Consider the following 27,405-nt stretch of genomic DNA (forward strand, 5'->3'; position numbering starts at 1 on the left):
GCAATAATTAAAGCTAAACTTTAAATAGGTGATGATCATGGATTCTAATTAGGTCATATTACAAGCACATGCACGTCAATCGATCAACTTGTCTTTAACTCTTGAATTGGTTCCAAGTCTCCTTGACTCGATCCTTGACCAACTCTTGATCCAATCGCCATCAACTGCTTAGACCCCTGTTCATCTCATGCATCATCTTTGACTTGATCGTTGACGTACATCACATCACAGAAATACAACCAGATATAAAATAAAAATAAAAATAAATTATATCTCCCTTTTAGGAGGCACGTAGGCCTCTTAAAACATTAAATAAAATGCATGCAAGCATCTGAAAAATTACATGACATTGCAGATCACATCGCAGGTCTTTACATTTAATACCAAAAGGGTTTGAATCCTATGATCATCACCATATGCAACAATTATAATTTTCAGATCTGAAAACTAATTGATTATCTTATGACATAGGTTGCTGATTGATGAGAGCACAAAAGTGCGATCTACACATCACTTAAATTAGCATTATTGCTAACAAATAATGATAACAGTGCTGCATTAATACTTTATTTTTGTGGGGTGCAGGTGATCGTAAATCAAAGTTAAAATGCGCATTGAGCCCGAAAGATGCATCACTGTAAGTGACCAGCCAAACGTTCTGGATTGTTTCCCAGTCATCATCCCCCGCATCATCAGCTTGCGTCCATTCCAGCGTCCGTCTGAGTCCGCTTCGCCCGCGAGCCCGAGTTCATCCATCCACCATGTCATATCAAGCTCCCAGCTTCCGTGATCTCAGCGCCAGCGTCCCAGGTTCATCACCCGTGATCTCAAAGCCACGCGTCCCAGCTCCCGTCCGAGTTCATCTCCTAACCTCCCAAGCTTCAAGCTCCAGCACATCACCCGAGATCCCAGCTTCTGTTATCAGCTCCCAGGATCCGTGTGAAATTTTCAGCCGACCGTGAAGAATCCTCTCAAGCTCCCAGAGTGCGACCCATCATCCCGGTTCACAGCGTCCCAGCTCCAGCTTCGGTTCACAGTGCCTCCCAGCTTCGTGTTCGTGCAATCGAATCTCCCATCCAACGTCTGTGAAGCATTCCACGCGTCCCAGCATTCATCAGCACCCGAGCAACTCGCTTCCCAGCGACCTTCCAGCTTTCGCAATCTTCCGAAATCTTAGATCAGCTCCTCCGCATCCGACTCTTCCGGATCCACGCATTCATCCTTCCGTTCACGAGCAACTTCAGCCGTCCACGTATCCCGTGGGAGGAGGGATCCATCTCAGCCGACGGGTATCCACTGCATGCGAAAGGGGAGGATCAAAGAGGAAGAGTATATATTCTCTCTGCCATTCGGGAAAGGGGCTGCCATCCCTCATTCGGAAACGGAGTCCCTGTTATTGAAAAGAAAAAAACAGAGAAGGGAAACAGGGGAGGCCCTATTTTCGAAAATAAAAATAAAAAAAAGAAGAAAGAAAGAAAATGAAAGGGGGATTAAAGTTTTTAATGGAAGGCTAAAGTCCTAGGAAGGGTGATGGAGGAAACTTTGATGTGTTTCTCTTTGAAGTAAATTCTAAACTTTTGCTTTCAATGATTTATATTTATTGATATGTTCTTGATCCATGTGTTAGGGAATCAACCCTACGAATGCGGAATATAAAGGATAGTGGGAGAAATGAATAACACGGCAAAAAAACAATAGCAAAATGCACAAGACACTCAAGTTTATGTGGTTCGGAGTCTCTTGTTCCTACGTCCACAGCCGCACAGATCAATAATTCACTATATGATCAAAGAAAGTTACAGAGATTCAAGAGAAGAGAAACAAACTCTCTTTCTCACAGCAAACAATCTCTCTCAAGACGAGCAACACGTCGTCTTCCTGATGCACACAAAGGATCTACTTTTTGGAACCTCTCGTTGATGAGTTCTAGGTTTTCTCTAGGTTGCAACCACACCTCTCGTGTCCCTTAAGAAGTCTATATATACCTCCCAATCTCTTACTTTGATTAGGGCTCAAAAAACCTTGGCTTGGACCCGGTTCATAACTCAGCTTCGCGTGAAAACCGTGCTCGAGTCGACTCCCGCAATACTGCGAGTCGACTCGGCAACAGTCCACAGAAAAATGCCTCTCTGTCTGCCTGTGGGAGTCGACTCCTGGAGTTCTCGAGTCGACTCCAACACTGGGGAGTCGACTCCAGGTCTGCTGGAGTCGACTCCAAAAACTGTGCCAAGACTACCTGCGTGCCAGAGTCGACTCCAAGTCTGCTGGAGTCGACTCCGGACCTTGCTGAAGGTTTCTTTCTTTGCTGATTCAACTCCGAATCTTCTCGAAACTCTTTCCGGCTTGTCTTCCCTTGATCCTCCACCACCATAGTGCACATAGGGGTCTAGAAAAAGGGAATGGATCAGGCTCCACAACCCAACAACTCTCCCACTTGAAGACTGATACATCCAGTTGTGCATCTATCTTAAAATAAAACAAACTTCCATATCTTGATATGTATTCTTTGTGCGGCACCTCCATTCAACTATCTTTGGAGGCCAATTGAGGCCATGCATAGCCTCAATTTCTCTGTAGTGACTGTCTTAGTCAACATATCAGCTGAATTCTTTACTCTTTGAATCTTCTCAAGTAACAAACTGCCATCTTCTAGCAACTTTCTGATGAAGTGATATCTCAGCTGTATGTGCTTCGTTCTCGCATGAAAAATTGGGTTTTAGCTAAGTGAATAGCACTCTGACTGTCGCAGAATAGTACACTACAGTTCTGTTCTCTGCCCAGCTCTTTCAGAAGGTTTTGTAGCCAAATCATCTCCTTGCTGGCTTCTGTAATGGCAACATATTCTGCCTCAGTTGTCGAACGAGCAACGATCTTTTGCAGTTGTGAGAACCAGCTCACTACTGTCCCGCCTACGGTATAAACATACCCTGTGGTGCTTCTTGTAGTGTCAGTATCACCTCCTAGGTCTGCATCCACAAAACCTTGTAGTGTTTGACTGCCTTTTCTATAACACAAGCCTACATTTCTGGTACCTTTCAAATATCTTAGGATCCACTTGACAGCCTCCCAATGTTGTCTACCCGGATTGGCCATGTATCTACTCACAGCTCCCACTGCATGTGCAATGTCGGGTCTCGTGCATATCATAGCATACATCAAGCTGCCTACAGCTGAAGCATATGGTACCCTTGACATCTTCTTCAGCTCCTCATCATCCTTGGGTGATTGCTCTTTTGAAAGTTTGAAGTGGTTTGCTGATGACCCAAAGATTGATTTAAAGATTGATTTTGATGATCACAAAACATTGAAGTTTAAATACTAATGTTTGTGTTGCAAGGAGAAAGAATTTATTTTGCAAGGAACATAGCAAGATTGGAAGAATACAAGAAGGCCTCCAAAGCTCTCAAGAAAAGTTGGAAGAAAGCTACAATTTATTGGCCCAAGTTTCAAGTTTAAAGAATTCAAGTTGGAGGAGCAAATTTGAAGAAAAATTCAAAAGAATAGTCCTCGAGTCGACTCCGGAAAGTTTAGAGTCGACTCTGGCACTCTAGAGTTTCAAGAAACAGTGCTCGAGTCGACTCCGATACTCTACGAGTCGACTCCGACTGAGAACAAACAAAAAGACAGAGAGTTGATTTTCAGCGCTATAGTGATCTCGAGTCGACTCCAACTTCAGTGCTACAGTGCGGAGTTGACTTCCAGCTACAGTGCCGGCAGACTACTATTCACGAGTCGACTCCTATTTCAGTCGAGTCGACTCCTGCTTCAGCCGAGTCGACTCCTGCTTCAGCCGAGTCGACTCTAGCACGCTGGGAGGCATAACGGCTAGTTTTTTCTTGATTCCAACGGCTCTATTTTTGTCTCTAACGGCTAGATTTTTGTTTCCACTCCCTCTAAAGCTATAAAATCAAGAGGAGAGCTAGGGAAGAGGGTATGGAAGTGGGAGAGAACATTTAGGGAAGAGATTTCAAAGAGATTACAAGGAAAATCTCCCATAAGCATAAAAGGGCCATTCAAAGTAAAATAGAGAGAAGAAGAGCATCCAAGTGAATCCCAAAGCTTCCTCTCCATCCGTGTGCTGCCTCGGTGATCCTCTACTTCGTGCAAAATCAGAAGAGGGTCAAGTAAAGAAGAAGCCGAGTTCCTCCATCTACAAATTTGTTTGAGGGCTTCATCTCTTTACTTTACTTATTTATATTTGCTATATTTGCTTATTTGAGAAGCTTGTATTTGATTTAAACTCTTGCTCTATTATCTTGTAACTTGATTCAATCAAGGGATTGAATCAAGGGGTTAAGGTTTGTTGGTGAGCCAAAGGAAAAACCAACTTTGTAAGGTTGTGGTTGGTGAGCCTTTGGGAAAACCAACTGGGTTGATTGTGAACCCGGAAAACAATCGTTGTAAGGTTGTGGTTGGTGAGCCTTTGGAAAAACCAACTGGGTTGGATTGTGAGCCCGTGAAAATAATCGGTTGGTTCTAGTCGGTGAGCCTGTGAAAACCGACCGAGTTCGTTGTGATCTCGCAAAACAACAAGTTGGGTTGTGAGCTTGTAAAACAACCGACTGTAATCTGAGGGATTATAGTGAAATTCCCAAGAGGTCTTGGGGAGTGGATGTAGGTGCTGGGGTGCACCGAACCACTATACATCTTTGTGTATGTGATGCCTTATCTCTTGTATTTCATGCCTTACATGCTTGATTGTGTAATATCTCTAGCTTTGTTTTCTATAGAGTTATAAGTGATTGTTTAGAATTTGCTTAGCTTCCACTCCATTCTTACCATACACATAGATTAAAATTGATCATACAACTATAAGTTAATTTTAGATCAATTGCACCCTAAAGCCATAGTATAATTGCTCTAGCTTAATTTTCCACTGCTGTACTTGTAATTGCCTAGAGCTTAAGTAAATAACATCTTATTATTCCGCTGCATTCTATTCAAAGTAAAAATTAGGGAACATAATTTTTAGAAAACCCAATTCACCCCCCCTCTTGGGTTGTCACCTTGGGCAACAGGTGGTATCAGAGCAGGTGCTCTAAAGTTAATTGTTGATCTCACGATCCAGAGCCAAAGATCATGACAACTCAAATAGATAGTTTTCTAGAAGAGGGATAATTAATTGATAGACCTCCACTATTTAATGGCTTAGACTACACATATTGGAAAGCACGCATGCGCATTTTTATTCAATTACAAAACTATTATTTATGGAATATCATAATAAATGACCTTCACACACTCTCTCAAACTGTTAATGAAAAAGACTTAGCACAATTGAATGATAATGCTATGAACATACTATATTGTGCTATCCATGAAACTATATTTAATAAGATTTCTGCATGCTTATCTGCTAAAGAATTCTGGGATACTTTAAAAAATATTTATGATAAATCTCAGATTAGCTCACATGTGCTTCAATTACATACTAACAGTGAGACTGCAGAATCTCCCTTATCAGCCGAGTCGACTCCCGGTTTGTCCGAGTCGACTCCTAGAGGAAAACAGTCTGAAAGGCAGAGACTCAGATTTTCAGACTCTGTCAGTGAGTCGACTCCAGAAAGGTTCGAGTAGACTCCGATGGTTGCCGAGTCGACTCCCGACGTTTCTGAGTCGACTCCTAAGGGTAACAGAAGAAAGACAGAACGATGTATTTCAGACCCTGCAACCGAGTCGACTCCAGAAGGTTACGAGTCGACTCCGAAGTTTGGCGAGTCGACTCCCAAGTCAGCCAAGTCGACTCCAAAACGATCCGAGTCGACTTCGAGGCAGTTCAGCTCCAAAAAACTACAAAAGATAACTAACTTGTGCTTTATGGCACAAGAAGATAAGGTAAAATCTGAATCTACTTTTACATCAAATGATTCTCAAGAAGAATTCCCTTATGATGAATTATTAAATGCTTTTCATGATTTATATGGTGAATGTAGAAAATTAGCTATAAAGAATAAAAATCTTAAGAAACTAAATCTGAAAATTTTAAAAGAAAGAAAATCTAGTGATGAAATACAAGATAAACTAAATTCTGAAAATGAAAGCTTAAGGTTAAATTTAGAACAATTGATTCAAAAAATTCAGAGCTTAATTAAAGAAAATCAAAACTTAAGTAAAGAAATTAACCAATTAAAATCTTTTATTAACAAATTTACTGTAAATTCAAAAAGATTAAAAATAATGTTTGAAAGCCAGTATGTTGCTTATGATAAATCAAAATTTGGCTTGACTCCTTTACTTAATAATAAATCTCTAGAGAAAAAGGTTATCAATTCACCAATCAAACCATTAAATAAGATAACTTATTTCAAACATGAAAAGAATGGGGATAACAACTTTACCTATCGTTCTAACATAATTAAATCAAGTGGTAAAGTTATTACAATTAAACAAATCTGGGTTCCAAAAGGAACCATATATCCTAACTCTCAAGGACCCAAGCAAGCTTGGATACCCAAAATGAAAATATGAGGATGTAGACATAGGTGTGCCAAGATACCCATGGAACAAATAGAACTTTCATACAAATGGGTGTTCTAGACACACATCAAAAAATGAAACTTAAAATATACTTATGAAAAGTAATTTTAAATAATAATAATAATAATAATAATGAAATCAGTAATCCTTGCATCTCATCATTATTTTTGCTTTAATATTTAATTAAAATATGAATTGCAAGTATTGATCAATTTTGTGATATAAAAAATACTTTTGGAAATATAATCAAATCACTTCATTTTATAGTATGCTTTACTCACTATTGGATAAGTTGCTAAATGATTAATCAATTTATTAAGAATAACTCTATGAATTCTCTATATGCTTGATTGAGAGTTTTATCCATGGCATTATTGTTTATTGATCATAGATATGATAATGTGTACTTGGTATGCTTTTGAATATATGCACTATGAATACCAAGATTAAAGAAACCATCTTTGGCATATAAAATCAACTCATGCTAGTATGTACTTAATCTCAAAAGACCTTGCCATTGGCTTACTTAGATTATCTTCTGAAAGGTCAAAGTTTGCTATGCATGTTAACTAAGGAAACAAACAAAAATCAATTTCTAAATCTAAAGATGTTGTTTCCATCACTAAGTTTTCAAAAGCTTACATTAGTTTTGTTTTTGGCACTCAAATTGAAATATTTTGGCACAAACTCACAAAAAGGGTTCAAATAAAAAAGGTTTGCAAACTATGAAACCAAAGAAGTATCATGGCATAGTTTTGAAAACCAATTTTGTATTAAGTTGTGCACAGAAAATAATATTGAATACAATTATTTCTGCACCAAGAACACCATAAGTAAAATAGGATTAATAGAATCCTTGAAGAAATGAAAAAGGCAATGTTGTATGATAGTCATCTACTTAAATGATTTTTTTTGTTAAAAGCTATCATCATTGCTTATCATATATATGGTTTCTATTAAATCTATTTTTTATGAAAACTACTTTTGATCTTCTGAAAAATAGAAAATAAACTATTGCATATCTTTCAGTCGTACATATTATGTTTGATATGTTCTTATGAAAATAATGCCAAATCTGATAAAGATATTTCTATCCTTGGATATCATTCATCAAGCAATGCATATAGAATATTCAATGAAAAGATTCTAGTTGTAGAAATATCAATTCATTTTATTCTTTATGAGACTAATGATCTTTCATGAAGACACTAAAATCAGGTTATTTGACATGTATATGATTAATCTTTTTGCATACATATAACAATCTGAAACTAAAACACTTAAGAATGAACAAGATTATAATTGGTCAAGTTAAACTAAATCATTTTTTTAAAGAGATAGAATTTGAAATCTTACCGATGAAATCTGAAAACTTGTTAATAATGAGAACCAAATTGAATTCTTCAGAAATGCACTTAATGAAGAAAAATTGATGACTACTAAAAGAATAAATCAAGAAAAGATGAAATAGATCTTGATGAAATTCTTGCATGATTAGAAGTAAAGATCACCAGTATCATTTGCTTGCTTTATGAGCTTTATATTCTGTCAAATGAATGTGTAGAATGCACTCCTATGTAGTTATTTCATTAAAAAAGATCTATGTAAAATAACCACCTTATTTAAAAACACTCATTACAAATATGATAAAGCAATATGTGATTTGGAACAAGCATCAAAAGCATGATATAAAAGCTTGAGTAACTTTTTGATAAAAAGTAATAAATTTATACATTAAAAAGAAGAATTTGTGATATCTTGCTTGCTCAAAGCATACATTGATGGCATCCTTTTTGGTTCTACTAATGAAGATTTATATGGAGATTTTACTAAGCTCATGCAAAGTGAGTTTGAAATATGTATAATGAATGAATTAACATTTTTTCTTGAACTCCAAATTAAGACAAACAAGAAAGGGGATCTTCATTGACCAAAGTTAGTCCACAAGAAAACTCTTATAGAAGATTGGCATGAAGAAGGTATGTCTATGACCCCATCTTGTAGAATTTGAAAAGGATGAGCAAAGTAGATCTATTGTTTTAAAGCTGTATTGAAGCATGATAGAACAAGTATTTCATCATACAGCTAGTAGAGCAGATTGTATGCTCATTATGTGCCCTTGTGCAAGATTTCAATCTAACTTTAATGAATCATATTTTATTGATAACAAATAAATCATAATCTGAATTTTGATAGAAACAACCGTTTAAGATAAGTTGATTAAAACTTAGCTAACATGTCTTATTGATAATTATCTTAAGCAAATAGAATCTAAGCTAAATTGATTCTGAAAATAAAAAATTGATTTGACCTTGATAAATCTTTCTATTGCCTCACATGCTTGTCCTTGAACCATCTTGATTAATGAAAGTATCTCTTTAGTTCAAGTGATATGTGCTTGCTTATATTTAGGCAATCTCTTGAGTAAAGTGACTCAACATGCAACTATTGTCATATCTTATATTGAGTCATCTAGTTAAAAAATATGTTGGATGAATGTTTTATATCTTGAAGAAACTAATGACTTTCTTTCAAGAAAGAAAAGGAGTTTGTTAATAATGCAGGATCCTTGAGCAAGAAAATGAGAGATTTCAACTTGAAGGATATCTCCATGTAAGATACAATAAACATTCACATGCAAACAAGAGAGAGGACCTCCTTCAGCCAAAAGTTCGTACATAAGAAATCTAGTAGGTATTTGGCTTGAAGAATATAGAATGAATAGGTAATTTTAGATACCTCTCTCATACATTAATTGAGCAAAGTCAATAACTTAAATCTTATTATGGCATGATTAAATTTTTTAATTATTAATTTTTGATATCATGTCTATATATGTATTGACTGACTTATACTTTAGAAATTGTTTCATGGTTTGCCCAAACTAAATTATTTCTTTGCCTATATCATAACCATGAAATACACAAGTATATGCTTAAAATTTTGATGTAAAATAACTTGTGAGAAGTTATGAATCCTTGAGCACAATGAAAATGTTGCTTGCATGATATACATCTATATGATACATAAGATTATTTCTTTATTCTGCTCTTTCATGTAAATTACTTGAGAATAACGAAAAGAGAGAGAAATAAAGAAAAGAAAATAGATATTATTCAAGAGAAGTAAAATCTAAGTAAAGGCAAATACTTCAATCTTAAGGAAAAGCAAAACAAGCATAATATATTTGGGACATTTATGAGACTCGCGAAAGGGATAAAATCCGCAATTAATTACACTTAAACAGGGAGAGTTTGAAGTAAACATTTTAACATTTCTATATTGCTCATCATAGGGATGGTACCAATGGGGAGGCTAGTGGTAGTACCCGGCACTATTTGACCCAACTATTCGGTGTAGGGTATATTAGGGACGGCACAAGAGGGAGGCTAGTGGTAGTACCTCGTGCCCCTTCCAACTCCACCGGATAGGGAGCAAATAGAGTATAAAGCATAAGAAAGTAAAAATGAAAGACAAAGTAAATGAAAGTATATAAGAAGAATCAAGTTAAATTTTTTAATCACTTGAAAACACACTTTAAGGATGAAATCAATGCAAGATTATATTTAAATAGGGGGAGTTTATTTGAAAAGAATTGATTTTGATCCTTGACATGCTTGTTCTTAATATTTTAATGCATGACTTAACACATAATATATTTTGCATGTGGCATGATGTTTTGAATTATGGGTTCTCAATATTTTGTAATACTCCATGCTTGGATAAGTTGATTGAAATATGTCTTAACTTGGAATATGTCTTAACTTTGCTCACAAGTCTTTGCTTCACCCTTGCCTCAAACTAACTTGTGTTCCAATGCTTGAATGTTTAAAATACTACATAAAGTTTTTTTTTAAGTAATATTAAAAAGAAATTTCAGTTTTATCATTCACGATTATCGTTGAAAGTTAAATAGATTTACAAAAAAAAAAAGAGAAGGATATTTCTATTTAGGCAAAATGAATTTATCTTGATCTATCTTTCTACTTGCCTAACTTTGATACATAATGTCCTAATACTTGTTAAAATATTCTTTATTTTGTATCGAAACTCAATATTAAATACAAAGATTCTGAAAGTGCTCGAATGTTATTGAAATATGTGCTTTCAATCTTAGTGATTTAAGATGAGCTACAATGTAGAAGATACATATCTCAAATTATAATTGTAAAAGCCTTCTTGGAAATTCTTATGAAAATTCAGAATCTGATTTTGTATAAAAGCTTAAACTTAACTTAAAAATGCTTATATCATTACATCTTTGTAACCTTAGTTATATGCTTCAATGATCACGTCATTCAGGAGAATAACTCAATATGATTTCTAAATGAAAATTTTAATATAAGAAAAACAGAATTAATTTTGACGCCTTGGTTGATTGTCTCGATACGCATCCGAAACATATCTTTTCTTATCCTTAAAGTGTACTAATATTGGTCTAAATGATGTGTCTTTCAATGATCTTAATTGCAAACAAATATTTTTAAATATATGATTTTATTTTGATATTAAAAAAAAATTATTGTGCTTCATGTATACATTGCTGAAAAACTATGATTAAGAAATTGAGTTCTATAAATATATATACTTCAATGATCATCTATATGTTTTTCTCTCCTACATTATTAAATACTTCTATCAATATATATATATTATTAAGAGAGTGAATGATCTTAAGTCTAGAAACATTTCAGCTCACTCAAATAATTCTTAAAAGAAAGAAAATGTAAATGCTTTTGAAAGAATTTGAGCTTCAAATGAATCATTTTCTGATTAATATTTCAGTACATTTTCTCAAAAATTAAGAGGAAGCATAACTTGTTCTTGAAGGATTAAAAAGAGTGATTGCTATAAATTTTGAATAATTCTAGATCACTCTACATTCTTGATATCATAAAGTTTCAGTTTTATTCACGTTTATCATTAAAATCTGAAATTCAACAAAAGAAAAGAATGATTAAAGAAGAATACATCTTTTGAGGGGGAGCTTTAGATATTCAGTATCTTATCCTAAAGTTACTTTAATTTGATGCATACCTTGAATTTTATGGATTGATTTTGATGAACCTCCTTATATTGCAAGACTTGCTTTAATTATATAATAAGTTTATACTTTGAGATGAGTTCTATAAAGATTGTCTTATCTCAAACCTTGAGTCTTATGAAAATAAGCTGAAACTTACAGAAAATATATTTTCGAGATTGACAATTTTATTGAACATTATCTTCAAATTCTTAACTCTTAAATGGAATGATCAATTGAGGGAGAGAAAGAAAATTTCAGAAGAAGAAATTTTATGGAACTTAATCGCATAAATCTATAACTAAAGGAGAGAGAAAGAATTTATGATACACCTTGAGGCTTGTTATTTGGTTAATATATCTTATGCATAAATCATGAACCAAATTGCAATTCAAACAGTTGATCTTAAGAGCCTCTAACTTAATGAAAAAGGGAGAGAATAATGTGTTGAATCCATATTTTGGTATTTGTGCCCCAATACTCTTATTATCATAAAAGAACTTTGAAGTCATTAAGAATTAATGATCCAACATGATGGTATGTTTTTCAAGTATATAAGTTTTGATCTTATACTCTGAAAATTAATTAAATTGCTCTCATGTTGATAAACAAGCTTTATATATTGGGCAAAAGATCTTAAATGAACAAGCTTTCATACTTATTATTGAAGAGAGGTTAGATTTCCATTCGTGCCTTCTTTGAATATCAGTCCTGATACTCCTTGAACTAACTTGAAAAAGATTCCACCTACACTTGATTTGAAAACTATCCTTGGAATCACATTCGATGTGCTCTCATCATAATTTGCTCTGAAATCATCTTAATTGGCTCTGATCTATGCTAATTAATCTTGTTCTGACATTATTGCCTTGAGTTATATGATTCATATTCTTGCAATAATTTGACATGCATTAACTGAAAATCAGAGTACTATAAAAAAAAAATTTGAGTACCATTATCTTTGTGCTTAATGTTTCATTATCTTACAACCTTTTTGATGTTGTCAAAAAGGGGGAGAAATATCTGAGTATATGCTCATAATGCTTTATGTGTTGATTATGTTAAGATTAAATCTAAAGCATTATCATGAAGTATATTTTAAAGATATATAATTTCTACTTCATGCAACTTAGCTATGCATTACTTCTAGAACACAATAAATTGCATATACTCCAAGTTTTGTCATCATCAAAAAGGGGGAGACTGATGACCCAAAGATTGATTTAAAGATTGATTTTGATGATCACAAAACCTTGAAGTATAAATACTAATGTTTGTGTTGCAAGGAGAAAGAATTTATTTTGCAAGGAACATAGCAAGATTGGAAGAATACAAGAAGGCCTCCAAAGCTCTCAAGAAAAGTTGGAAGAAAGCTACAATTTATTGGCCCAAGTTTCAAGTTTAAAAGAATTCAAGTTGGAGGAGCAAATTTAAAGAAAAATTCAAAAGAATAGTCCTCGAGTCGACTCCGGGAAGTTTAGAGTCGACTCTGGCACTCTAGAGTTTCAAGAAACAGTGCTCGAGTCGACTCCGATACTCTACGAGTCGACTCCGACTGAGAACAAACAAAAAGACAGAGAGTTGATTTTCAGCGCTACAGTGATCTCGAGTCGACTCCAACTTCAGTGCTACAGTGCGGAGTCGACTCCCAGCTACAGTGCCGGCAGACTACTATTCACGAGTCGACTCCTATTTCAGCCGAGTCGACTCCTGCTTCAGCCGAGTCGACTCCTGCTTCAGCCGAGTCGACTCTAGCACGCTGGGAGGCATAACGGCTAGTTTTTTCTTGATTCCAACGGCTCTATTTTTGTCTCTAACGGCTAGATTTTTGTTTCCACTCCCTCTAAAGCTATAAAATCAAGAGGAGAGCTAGGGAAGAGGGTATGGAAGTGGGAGAGAACATTTAGGGAAGAGATTTCAAAGAGATTACAAGGAAAATCTCCCATAAGCACAAAAGGGCCATTCAAAGTAAAATAGAGAGAAGAAGAGCATCCAAGTGAATCCCAAAGCTTCCTCTCCATCCGTGTGCTGCCTCGGTGATCCTCTATTTCGTGCAAAATCAGAAGAGGGTCAAGTAAAGAAGAAGCCGAGTTCCTCCATCTACAAATTTGTTTGAGGGCTTCATCTCTTTACTTTACTTATTTATATTTGCTATATTTGCTTATTTGAGAAGCTTGTATTTGATTTAAACTCTTGCTCTATTATCTTGTAACTTGATTCAATCAAGGGATTGAATCAAGGGGTTAAGGTTTGTTGGTGAGCCAAAGGAAAAACCAACTTTGTAAGGTTGTGGTTGGTGAGCCTTTGGGAAAACCAACTGGGTTGATTGTGAACCCGGAAAACAATTGTTGTAAGGTTGTGGTTGGTGAGCCTTTGGGAAAACCAACTGGGTTGGATTGTGAGCCCGTGAAAACAATCGGTTGGTTCTAGTCGGTGAGCCTGTGAAAACCGACCGAGTTCGTTGTGATCTCGCAAAACAACAAGTTGGGTTGTGAGCTTGTAAAACAACCGACTGTAATCTGAGGGATTATAGTGAAATTCCCAAGAGGTCTTGGGGAGTGGATGTAGGTGCTGGGGTGCACCGAACCACTATACATCTTTGTGTTTGTGATGCCTTATCTCTTGTATTTCATGCCTTACATGCTTGATTGTGTAATATCTCTAGCTTTGTTTTCTATAGAGTTATAAGTGATTGTTTAGAATTTGCTTAGCTTCCACTCCATTCTTACCATACACATAGATTAAAATTGATCATACAACTATAAGTTAATTTTAGATCAATTGCACCCTAAAGCCATAGTATAATTGCTCTAGCTTAATTTTCCACTGCTGTACTTGTAATTGCCTAGAGCTTAAGTAAATAACATCTTATTATTCTGCTGCATTCTATTCAAAGTAAAAATTAGGGAACATAATTTTTAGAAAACCCAATTCACCCCCCCTCTTGGGTTGTCACCTTGGGCAACACTTGCCAAAGGTGTCTTCACAGGATCTGCATCTGTCATATTGAATCTATTCAGCACCTTATCAATGTAGTTAGCTTGAGAAAGCTTCAGTGTTGCAGCCACCTTATCCCTTTCAATCCTTAGCCCAAGCATCTGTTTTGCTGCACCCATGTCTTTCATTGCAAACTTCCTTGATAGCTCTTTCTTCCATCTTTCAATCTCTTGTAGGTTCGGTCCGGCTATCAACATGTCGTCAACATACAAGAGTAAGATGATAAAACTGCCATCAAGTACCTTATGATAACAGCAATGATCTTCTTGACATCTTGCAAAACCATTGTTGATCATGAATCCATCGAACTTTTTGTACCACAACCTCGGGGCCTGTTTCAAACCATACCAACTTCTCTTCAGTTTGCATACAAGGTTCTCCTTGCTAGGGACTGCAAAGCCGATAGGTTGCTGCATGTAGATGTCTTCATCAATCTCTCCATGGAGAAATGCAGTTGTAACATCCAACTGCTCCAAATACAGATTTTCTGCTGCCACAATACTCAGAATCACTCTGATTGTTGAATATTTGACTACCGGAGAGAAAATCTCAGTGTAGTCGATACCTTCCTTCTGTTGGAAGCCTTTCACAACCAACCTTACTTTGTACCTCTTGCTGCCATCATGTTCCTCTTTAACTTTGTAGACCCACTTGTTCTGTAAAGCCTTCTTGCCTTCTGGTAGTGAACTGAGCTCCCAAGTTTGATTTCTATCCAAGGACTTCATCTCGTCCTTCATGGCTAACTCCCACTTCACCGAATCTTTGCTTTCCATGGCTTCTTCATAACACTCGGGTTCACCTTCATCTGTCAATAGCAGATAATGTAAAGAGGATGAATATCTATCCGGTTGTCTGGAGATTCTTGTAGATCTTCTCAGCTGCGGTATACTTGGTTGAGTTTGTGCCACAACAGTTTCTGAATTTTCAGGATTTCTCTGAACTCTTTTGGCAACGTCTTCTTCTGTAATCTCTTGCAACTCAACTTGCTGTTTTTTCTTGCTTTGCTCCCCTACATTCTCAAAATCTGAAGTATTCTTGTCCTTATAGAGAACTCGCTCATTGAATATCACATCCTTGCTTCTGATAACCTTCTGGTTCTGCGCATCCCAGAACTTGTAACCAAAATCATCTGTACCGTATCCAATGAAGAAACATTTTCTGGACTTTGCATCTAGCTTGTCCCTTTTCTCTGCATTGATGTGCACAAAGGAGACACACCCAAAGACCCTCAAGTGTGACAAATTTACTATTTTTCCTGTCCACTCTTCTTCAGGCAATTTGCAATCTAGGGGAACCGACGGGCCTCTGTTTATCAGATACGCTGCGGTGTTGACTGCCTCAGCCCAAAACATCTTGGGCAAACCAGCATGGATCCTCATACTGTTGGCTCTGTCGTTCAGGGTTCTGTTCATTCGCTCAGCCACCCCATTTTGCTGCGGTGTGCTCGGTATTGTCTTCTCCATTCGGATTCCATTCTCTGCGCAGAATTTCTTGAACTCGCTGCTGTCATACTCACCGCCATTATCAGACCTTAGTCGTTTTATCTTTACACCAGATTCATTCTCCACAAGACTTTTCCACTTCTTAAAGGTGACAAATACCTCTGATTTGTGCTTCATGAAATAAATCCAAACCTTTCTGGTAGAGTCGTCGATGAACGTGACATAATAGTGTGAGCCTCCAAGAGATGCAACCGGTGAAGGCCCCCACACATCTGTGTGTACAAGCTCTAGCATTTTTGTCTTCGGTGTTCTTCCACTCTTTGAGAAACTAACTCTCTTCTGCTTCCCAAATATGCAGTCTTCACAGAGACCTACATCAACAGTTTTCAGATCTGCTAGCTTATTCTTTTTCACCATCATCTTCATACCTTTCTCACTCATATGTCCAAGTCTGCGATGCCAAAGACAACTATCTGCACCTCTTTCTGCCAATGCCACCGTATCCTTGGTGTCATTGGTCATGTAGAGAGTTCCCAACTTGTTCCCACGTGCTATCACCATAGCACCTTTGGTAATTTTCCATGAACCACCTACGAAGGTAGTAACATACCCTTCGCTGTCAAGCTGTCCAACAGAAATCAAGTTTCTCTTCAAGCCTGGGACATGCCTCACATTCTTCAGTTTCCACACTGACTGATTCAGCATCCTGATATGAACTTCACCTTTCCCCACAATATCTAAAGGCTCATCATCAGCGAGATAAACCTTTCCGAAGTCTCCTGCAGTGTAATTCAGCATACACTCCTTCCGTGAGGTAGAATGAAACGAAGCTCCAGAGTCTAGTATCCACGATTCCATAGGACTGTCCACGCTGAGAATCAAAGCATTGTTGGCTTCATCTGTGGTTGCATTCACGGACTCCTCATTCTGCCCCTTGCTTGGATTCTTCTTTCTGAGCCAACAATTCTTCCTCGTGTGGCCCATCTTGCCACAATGCCAGCAGCCATCGCCTTTCGATCTAGACTTGCTCCTCCTCTTAGACTTCGATCTGCCACGATTTTCACTGCGTTGCACAGTTCTTCCTCTGCCTTTAGATGTGTTCAGAATCGAACCAGATTTCACACCAGACTCCCTCCTTCTGATATCTTCACTGAGTATCAGATTTCGGACCTCCTCAAACTTCAGTTTGTTTGAGCCGCAGGAACTGCGTACAGCTGTCACCGTTGCACCCCAACTTTCTGGCAAGGAGGATAGGAGTATTAGAGCACGAACTTCATCCTCAAAGCTGATTTCCACCGAACTCAACTGGCTCGTAATCAGATTGAACTCATTGATGTGATCCGTAACTGAGGAACCTTCACTCATCTTCAGATTGAATAAACGGCGCATCAGGTACACCTTGTTAGAGGCCGAGGGTTTTTCATACATATTCGACAATGCTCTCAGCAAACCTGCTGTTGTCTTCTCTTCCAAAACGTCGAACGCAACGTTTCGAGCCAACGTCAAGCGAACAACTCCCAAAGCCTGACGATCCATCAAATCCCAGTCGGCCTGTGACATATCTGTCGGTTTCATACCTTCAAGAGGTAGATGAAGTTTCTTCTGATATAAATAATCTTCGATCTGCATCTTCCAGAAACCAAAGTCTTTGCCGTCAAATCTGTCAATCTTGACCTTGCCTTCTTCAGCCGCCATTGCTCCCACTTATTTCCTTCGAACCAGATTGCTCTGATACCAGTTGTTAGGGAATCAACCCTACGAATGCGGAATATAAAGGATAGTGGGAGAAATGAATAACACGGCAAAAAAACAATAGCAAAACGCACAAGACACTCAAGTTTATGTAGTTCGGAGTCTCTTGCTCCTACGTCCACAGCCGCACAGATCAATAATTCACTATATGATCAAAGAAAGTTACAGAGATTCAAGAGAAGAGAAACAAACTCTCTTTCTCACAGCAAACAATCTCTCTTAAGACGAGCAACACGTCGTCTTCCTGATGCACACAAAGGATCTACTTTTTGGAACCTCTCGTTGATGAGTTCTAGGTTTTCTCTAGGTTGCAACCACACCTCTCGTGTCCCTTAAGAAGTCTATATATACCTCCCAATCTCTTACTTTGATTAGGGCTCAAAAAACCTTGGCTTGGACCCGGTTCATAACTCAGCCTCGCGTGAAAACCGTGCTTGAGTCGACTCCCGCAATACTGCGAGTCGACTCGGCAACAGTCCACAAAAAAATGCCTCTCTGTCTGCCTGTGGGAGTCGACTCCTGGAGTTCTCGAGTCGACTCCAACACTGGAGAGTCGACTCCAGGTCTGCTGGAGTCGACTCCAAAAACTGTGCCAAGACTACCTGCGTGCCAGAGTCGACTCCAAGTCTGCTGGAGTCGACTCCGGACCTTGCTGAAGGTTTCTTTCTTTACTGATTCAACTCCGAATCTTCTCGAAACTCTTTCCGGCTTGTCTTTCCTTGATCCTCCACCACCATAGTGCACATAGGGGTCTAGAAAAAGGAAATGGATCAGGCTCCACAACCCAACACCATGCGTAGTTATTTCATAGATAGATCTTTAATGGATTATGATTATTGATATATGGATTGCTTTAGTATTTGATTCGTCGTAGACGTAGAAAGCACGATGGATGCTTAGAAATTTAGTTCATATGTTCATGAAACATATACCATGATTAGATCTATCCTACATTTAATCTTTAATCAAGAACCATAGAGTTTATTCCTTGGATGCAATATCATCAAGGGGGATTCCAGATCCCTACCATCTTTATTTCATTGAATTTTGTTTATTATTCTTTGTATTTAATTTCTGAAAATCAAAACATCATTTTAATCCACAAATTTATTCAACTGAAAATTACATCTAAAAATTACGCTAATAATCTATATATCGTTCCCTGAGAATTCGACCTCGGACTCCCGAGATTTTACTACTTGTGCGATTCTCCTGCACTTGGGAGAACAATTTTTTTTTTGCATCAAGTTCTTGGCGCCGTTGCCGGGAAACGGCTGATTTATTAGTATAATTTTAGAGTTAATTTTTAGTTGATTTGTTAGTATTTTTCTTTTGAAAAAAAAAATCTTTATTACTGTTTTTTTATTCCCTGCACAGTCTATATCAAACTCTGATATTAAAGAAATTAACCGTCTGATTGAACTCAAATTTGGTCGTCAGGTGCAGGACCTATGTTTATTTCATCTGAACGGTCTGATTGACATTCGGAAACTTTTAAGACTATCAGATTAATACGAAAACTTGCTGCTGTCTGTTTTGAATTTTCTGCATCAGAATTTTATTGTTAACATATCTCATTGACCCTTGTTGCTAATTGAAAATTTAAAAAAAAAAAAAGAGAAAAACTTAAAATTTCAAATTTCAAATTTCAAAATTCAAATTTCAAACTTCAATTCATAAAATTTAAAAAAATAAATAATTTGCTTGATCACCTATTCAATGAAATTTAATGTCATGTCATAAAATATTAAAAAAAAAATCTCTTGATTGTTGCATATAGTATATGGCATCAGCATAAAATACTCTAAGGGCTGAACCCATTTAAAAAGATAAGATCGGGATTTCATCACTCGTCCTTAGCCCAAAAATCACCCCATTGCATAAATATCCTAAGCTTAATTAAAATCAACTAGACGTTGGCCTCTAAGGACATTCGAGCTCAATAGGACGAAGACCACCGAAAGTTGCACCAATTTCGCTCTGTGGCTTAGTTGATGTCTAGGCAAGCTTTGTCCCTATAAGGGAGACAGTTCATCTGTTCGAGGCAAGTGAGTTTTAAGTGGGACCTTTGCGAACGCATCGTGACCCCTCCACTTACCTGGGAGCTTACCTGGTCAACTCGGTTCATTAGACCGGATTGGAGGCTTAGGTGCCCTCTTCAAACCAGTTAGGAGCTGTCTAGAAATTTAGGAAAAATATTAGAAATTGAGGTGTAATGTTTAGTTGCATGTTTGATTGTGAATAGATTTTTGTTTTAGGGTGTAGTTTTAGGGTATCTTTAATTGGTACTTACATTTATACTTATTTTTTAAAACAAATATATATAAAAAAAATTAAAAAAAATAATTAAATTTTGTATGCTAGGTTGGAATAGGGACGACACCGGTCGATTAAGTCACACAACTTTAGATCATCCCTTAGGACACATCCTTGAAATTCCTTCCCAGTATCTCACACCTTGTGAGATGGCAAATTTTTCTGATGATATAGGAAGTCACCATGGTGATGAAGGTAGACCCCCAGTTATGACACTTCGACAATACTTACATCCCACTAGGACTAGTCAACCTTCATGCATGATTATTCCTGAAAATGTAGGACACTTTGAAATCAAACCAGGAGTAATTCAATTGCTGCCAAAGTATCATGGAATGGAATCCGAGAACCCTTATCCTCACCTTAAGGATTTTGAGGAAATTAGCATCACATTTAGAGTGCCAAATGTATCGGAAGATGTCCTTAAATTAACCTTGTTTCCTTTTTCCTTGAAGGATAAAGCCAAAACATGGCTGAACTCCTTGAGACCAAGATCGTTAGGAACATGGCATGATATGCAAAGAGAATTCTTAAAAAAGTTCTTTTCCGCACAAAGGACTAATTTTTTGAAAAGGCACATTAGTAATTTTCAACAAAAAGACCATGAAACATTTTATGAATGCTGGAAGAGATTTAAAGATTTGCTTCTCTCTTGTCCTCATCATGGGTTTGAAACATGGAGAACCATTAGTTTCTTTTACGAGGGATTGTCTCCACAATTAAAACAATTTATAGAGACTATGTGCAATGGTCTATTTTTAGAAAAGCAACCCGATGAGGCATGGGACTATTTAGACTCTCTCGCAGAGATTGCACAATTATGGGATACAGGGGATAGAGTGAATAAACCTTTGCCTAAGCCTACTAACATTAGACATGGGGGCCTTTACAATCTTAATACTCAGGATGATATTCAAGCTAAAATGGTAGCCCTTACTAGGAAGGTAGAGGAAATTGAACTTAGAAGGATTGAACCCGTCAAGACCGTAGAACATAACAACGAGTGTTGTAGGATTTGCGAGATGCCTGGCCATCTCACCACTGATTGCCCCACAATACCCGCATTCAAGGAAGTCTTGCACGATCAGGCCAATGTTATGAATACCTATCAAAAATCTTTCAATAATCCTTTTTCGGGTACTTACAACCCTGGATGGAAGAACCATCCAAATTTCAGGTGGAGGAATAACCAACCTCAACAAGTATATAACCCAACTCCTCCACCTCCGCACCCTCATTATGCACATGCACCCCCTCAAAAATCCAGTCTCGAAGAAACTTTGCAATCTTTCATGCAAGGTCAAGCTAAAATCAATGATGAATTAAGAAATCAACTGACAACGCTGACCACTGCTTTAAGTGCTCAAGAGAAGGGTAAGCTACCAGCTCAACCATAACCAAACCCTCAAGTCTATGGCGGTAGCAATGCATCATCTTCAACTTTGCATAAAGAACTATAATAACTTTGCGAAGTGGAAAAGTTATTGACCGACCAGTCCCAGAACAAACTCAAGCCATACCTGATTCTGACCCTTTAAAGACGAAAGAAAAGGATAACGAAGAAACTGAAGCACCAACATCTACTGAAAAAAATGAATGTCCCTTTCCAGCACCATTTCCACAAAGATTAAAGCCGTTGCAAAAGCTTGAACCAAACTCTGAAATTCTTGAGCTTTTTAAGCAAGTAAAAATCAATGTACCTCTTCTTGATGCAATCAAACAAGTGCCTTCATATGCAAAATTTTTGAAAGATTTGTGCACTGTCAAGCGTCGATTAAATGTCAAGAAGAAGGCATTTTTGGCTGAAAATGTGAGTGCAATTTTACAGCATAACATTCTTCCTAAATATAAAGATCCAGGTTGCCCAACTATCTCGTGCATTATTGGCAATTTTAGGATTGAGCGAGCATTGCTAGATTTAGGGGCGAGTGTGAACTTGTTGCCATATACGGTATATGAGCAACTCGGTTTGGGTGAGTTGAAGCCAACAACTGTCACCTTACAATTAGCTGACAGGTCAGTGAAGGTCCCTAGAGGAATTATCGAAGATGTGTTGGTCCAAGTAGACAAGTTCTATTTTCCTGTTGATTTTATCGTACTGGACACACATCCGGCTTCCAATTCACCATCTCAGATTCCGGTCATCTTAGGACGTCCATTCCTTGCAACTTCTAATGCATTGATCAATTGTAGGAATGGTGTCATGAAGCTTTCTTTTAACAATATGACTTTGGAACTGAACGTCTTTAGTATAGGCAAACAACCCAGTGAACATGAAGAAAGTAAAGAAGTTGAATGGGTTGAAACCATTGCGGAAGAATATTTGTTAAAAGAAACATTTACTGAATCGGCCGACAATGGTTGGATAGATTGGTGTTATGAAGGTACTGCTGATGATACGGTTCCACCAGTTTTAGATAACTCGGATGTCATGATGGTCAATGGGTGGAGACCGAGACTAGAGGAATTTGAACATTTGCCATCTCGAGGAGCAAAGATAGTACCATCCCATGAACAAGCACCTAAGCTCGAGTTGAAACCTTTACCGAAGGAACTCAAGTATGCCTTTCTTGGATCCGATGACACTTTTCCTATAATCATCTCATTTGATCTTGATCATGCCCAAGAAAGAAAATTACTTGGTGTTCTAAAGAATCATAGAGGAGCTTTAGGGTGGTCTATTGCAGACTTGAAGGGGATTAGCCCTTTAATTTGCACGCACCGGATATATTTGGAGGACAATGCCAAAACCACAAGGCAAATGCAACGCAGGTTGAATCCTACGATGAGAGATGTGGTTAAAGCAGAAGTCCTCAAGTTGCTTGACGTGGGTATTATTTACCCAATTTCCGATAGCAAGTGGGTGAGTCCTACTCAAGTCGTGCCCAAGAAAGCAGGTCTGACGGTAGTCAAAAATGATCAGGGTGAGCTAGTTCCAACTCGTGTTCCGACGAGTTGGCGCATGTGTGTTCACTACCGAAATTGAATTTGGTCACTAGGAAAGATCACTTTCCCTTACCCTTCCTAGACCAAGTTTTGGAAAGAGTTGCAGGACACAAATTCTATTGTTTTCTCGATGGCTATTCCGGGTATTACCAAATCAAAATTTCACCTGAGGATCAAGAGAAGACTACCTTCACTTGTCCTTTTGGCACATTCGCTTTCCGTCGGATGCCATTCGGGTTGTGTAATGCACCTGCAACATTCCAAAGGTGTATGCTCAGCATTATTGAAGAAATGAACGAGAAATTTTTAGAAGTGTTTATGGATGATTTCTCTGTTTTTGGCGATTCATTTGATGATTGCCTGTCACATTTACAAGCAGTCTTAGCTCGATGCATAGAAAAGAATCTGATACTGAATTGGGAGAAATGCCACTTCATGGTGCCAAAGGAAATTGTCCTAGGACATATTGTTTCATCGAAGGGCATGGAAGTTGATAGAGCTAAGATTGACCTAATCGCCAAGCTACCTGCACCCAAGACGGTTAGAGATGTTAGATCATTTTTGGGTCATGCCAGATTTTATAGGAGGTTCATCAAGAACTTTAGTGTCATAGCTCGACCATTATGTAACCTCCTATCCCTTGATACACCATTCAATTGGACTGAAACATGTCAAGAGGCATTCGAAAAATTGAAGGCTATGCTTAGCACTGCACCCATCGTGCGACCACCTGATTGGTCCTTACCTTTTGAGATCATGTGCGATGCTAGTGACTATGCGATAGGAGCTGTCCTAGGACAACGCAAGGATAATAAGCCATATGTCATCTACTATGCAAGCAAAACCTTAAATGATGCTCAAATGAATTACACCACCACCGAGAAGGAATTGCTTGTAGTAGTATTTGCATTAGACAAATTTCGCTCTTATATCCTTAGTGTTCCTATTGTTATCTTTACAGATCATGCAGCGCTAAAATATTTATTGGATAAGAAAGATGCCAAACCATGCTTAATACGATGGATACTTCTACTCCAGGAATTTGACATCACTATCAAAGATAAAAAGGGAGTAGAGAATGTGGTTGCCGACCATTTATCACGGCTAGTTGTTCATGATTTGGTGCCACAGTTGCCCATCAAGGACTCGTTCCCTGAAGAGCAATTGTTTACACTTTCTACTATGCCATGGTATGCTGATATTGTAAACTTTCTTGTCACAAACCGGATGCCGGGGCATTGGGGATCGAATGATAAGAATAATTTCTTGCGTGAAGTAAGGAGTTATTATTATGATGCCCCTTATTTGTTCAAGTATTCCAATGATCAAATTTTTAGAAGATGCATTCCGGATCATGAGATACAAAGTGTACTCTCTTTCTGTCATGCCAATGCTTGCGGAGGACACTTTGCATCTAAGAAAACGGCAGCTAAAGTGTTACAATGTGGTTTTTATTGGCCTACACTATTTAAAGATGCCCACGAGTTCTGTAGGACATGTGACCCATGTCAACGTGTTGGAAGTCTAACTCGTAGGCAAATGATGCCTCTTCAGCCCATTACTGCTATTGAAATTTTTGACATGTGGGGCATCGATTTCATGGGCCCATTTCCACCGTCTTTTGGATATGAGTATATTTTAGTTGGTGTTGAGTATGTGTCAAAATGGGTAGAAGTTGTTGCCTGTAGAACTAATGATCACAAACCTGTTTTGAAATTTCTAAAAGAAAATATTTTTTCACGATTTGGGATGCCCAAGGTTATAATTAGTGATGGAGGAAAACATTTCTGTAATAAACCTTTTGAGATCCTATTACGAAAGTACGGTATCACTCATAGAATTGCAACTCCTTATCACCCGCAGACTAGTGGCCAAGTAGAGTTAGCCAATCAGGAGATTAAACGAATTTTAGAGAAAACGGTGAATCCATCACGCAAAGACTGGTCTTTAAAACTTTCTGACGCATTGTGGGCTTACCGTACTGCTTATAAAACTATTCTTGGTATGTCCCCGTATCGGCTAGTCTATGGAAAAGCATGTCATCTACCTGTTGAATTAGAGCATAAATCATATTGGGCCATTAGAAAATTGAACTTTGAATTGTCAGATGCTGGTTTAATTCGAAAATTACAACTAAGTGAGTTGAATGAAATTCGACGAGATGCATATGACAATGCTAGACTTTGTAAAGAACGAATAAAAATTAGGCATGATAAATTAATTCTAAGAAAATCTTTTGAACCTGCACAAAAAGTTCTTTGTTATGACTCTCGCTTACATCTGTTTTTTGGTAAGTTACGATCAAGATGGACGGGTCCTTTCATTGTCAAAACTGTTTTTCCACACGGGGCAGTTGAAATTGAAAATCCACAAGATGGCACAATTTTTAAGGTAAATAGACAAAGATTAAAACCTTTTCTTGAGAATTTTGCAGATGAAGAGGACTCCTTTCCCTTGGAGGAGCCTTCTTATGACTAAGCATGACGGCCAAGGTATGTGTATATTAGTTAGAATTATTTTTTTCTTTTATTTTTTTTCTTATTTTGTAGGTCTTCTTTTCTAGAAATCAACAGCTTAAGGTATTCCTCTTCTCTCTAATATTCTTTTCTCTATTGTTTCTCACATATAGCTTTCTTGCATCTTTTACATTGAGGACAATGCAATATTTAAGTTGGGGGGAGGGAAATATTTTGCAAAAAAAAAAAAAAAAAACTTGTTTTTGCATTTGATTTATTCTATTACTTTCTTTTCTGAGCAAATGCACATGTATTTTCATATTGAGTGTGTACAACTATTAAGGCAAGGAACACATGCATACTATGACTGATCAGAGACCTATTATTAGATCTCCACACGTGTACTTAATGATAATAGGAAGGCCTCAGGAGTTCACATTTGTTAACTGCATTTTTGTTAGCCTTATCCGTAAAAGAAGTATGAGTATCCTTGTTCGTACCATAAGGTTCAGGATTTGGTTTTCACATAAAGATAGAGGTTGAATATCCCAGTTAGATTACTTAGGTGCCTTATGATCCGACCTTGGTTGACCTATAGTCACGATGCAGTCACATATATAATAAAAAAATATATATGGTTCAGTCTATCTTCTCTTTTCTTGCAAAAAAAAAAAAAAAAAAAAAAAAAATCCTCATGATGACAAGTCTGTCCTCGTGGCGTAGTCTAATTCGAGTAATTAAGCCCGAGGGGTGTTTCACCTAATGTCTTGAGCCAACTGGATCGGGGGTCATTGGCTGAAAGCTCGCTACACGGATCTTACTAGAGCCTAATGGGGTTGGACTATTGTAATCGTCATATGTGTTTATAAATAAAAATAAAAATAAGCATGAATAGGGTTGGTTGGACTGAACCTAGTGACATGTGGTAATGGCTGGTTTGACTCCATTGGGATTGATAGCTCTTTCTTTATATGCGAACCATTCTTGACAAATTTAGACAACAAGTGATATTCTGAAAATTTGATGGATCAGGTTCTAATAAAGTGTAGAAAACATTTGTGGACTTGAGTAGTGCACCTAAAACTCAGGCGGTGCTCTGTTGTGGTGGAGGTATTAGTACTCTGAGAAAGTCATATGATTTGATGCACACTACACTTTTATATTCCATGCTTTGACAGTTGCCATACTTGAAAATATTTGTCAATTAATTACATGTGTATTAGCTTAGGGTTTATTTTTATTAGAATCTCATGTCATATAATTCATGATGTTTGTGGGTAACATCCCTGAAAACCCTCACGAGACAACACTCGTCCACTAGGGTAACCTAGGGGTTTAACGGCTTGTTGCACGTGCTAAGTGCAATCGTGATTCCTACGAAAGTGAGTACTTATCTTAGTTTTATGTCTTTAGCTTCAATAAAAAGTCAAAGGTTAAACCATACCTTTTGTACTCTCATTTTATTATTTGCTCGTTAATTGCTAAAGACTAGCAATAAGCTAGTTGGGGGGTGTGATGAGAGCACAAAAGTGCGATCTACACATCACTTAAATTAGCATTATTGCTAACAAATAATGATAACAGTGCTGCATTAATATTTTATTTTTGTGGGGTGCAGGTGATCGTAAATCAAAGTTAAAATGCACATTGAGCCCGAAAGATGCATCACTGTAAGTGACTAGCCAAACGTTCTGGATTGTTTCCCAGTCGTCATCCCCCGCATCATCAGCTCGCGTCCATTCCAGCGTCCGTCTGAGTCCGCTTCGCCCGCGAGCCCGAGTTCATCCATCCACCATGTCATATCAAGCTCCCAGCTTCCGTGATCTCAGCGCCAGCGTCCCAGGTTCATCACCTGTGATCTCAAAGCCACGCATCCCAGCTCCCGTCCGAGTTCATCTCCTAACCTCCCAAGCTTCAAGCTCCAGCACATCACCCGAGATCCCAGCTTCTGTTATTAGCTCCCAGGATCCGTGTGAAATTTTCAGCCGACCGTGAA

General features: G+C 37.6%; 1 pseudogene; it reads right to left on the bottom strand.

Annotated features, from left to right (window-relative positions):
• Nucleotides 1-20,579: 20,579 nt before the first annotated feature.
• Nucleotides 20,580-20,677, bottom strand: LOC120108870 (annotated as a pseudogene).
• Between the last annotated feature and the right edge of the window lie 6,728 nt (nt 20,678-27,405).

Source organism: Phoenix dactylifera, unplaced genomic scaffold, assembly GCF_009389715.1.
Source record: "Phoenix dactylifera cultivar Barhee BC4 unplaced genomic scaffold, palm_55x_up_171113_PBpolish2nd_filt_p 001604F, whole genome shotgun sequence".
NCBI classification, from domain to species: domain Eukaryota; kingdom Viridiplantae; phylum Streptophyta; class Magnoliopsida; order Arecales; family Arecaceae; genus Phoenix; species Phoenix dactylifera.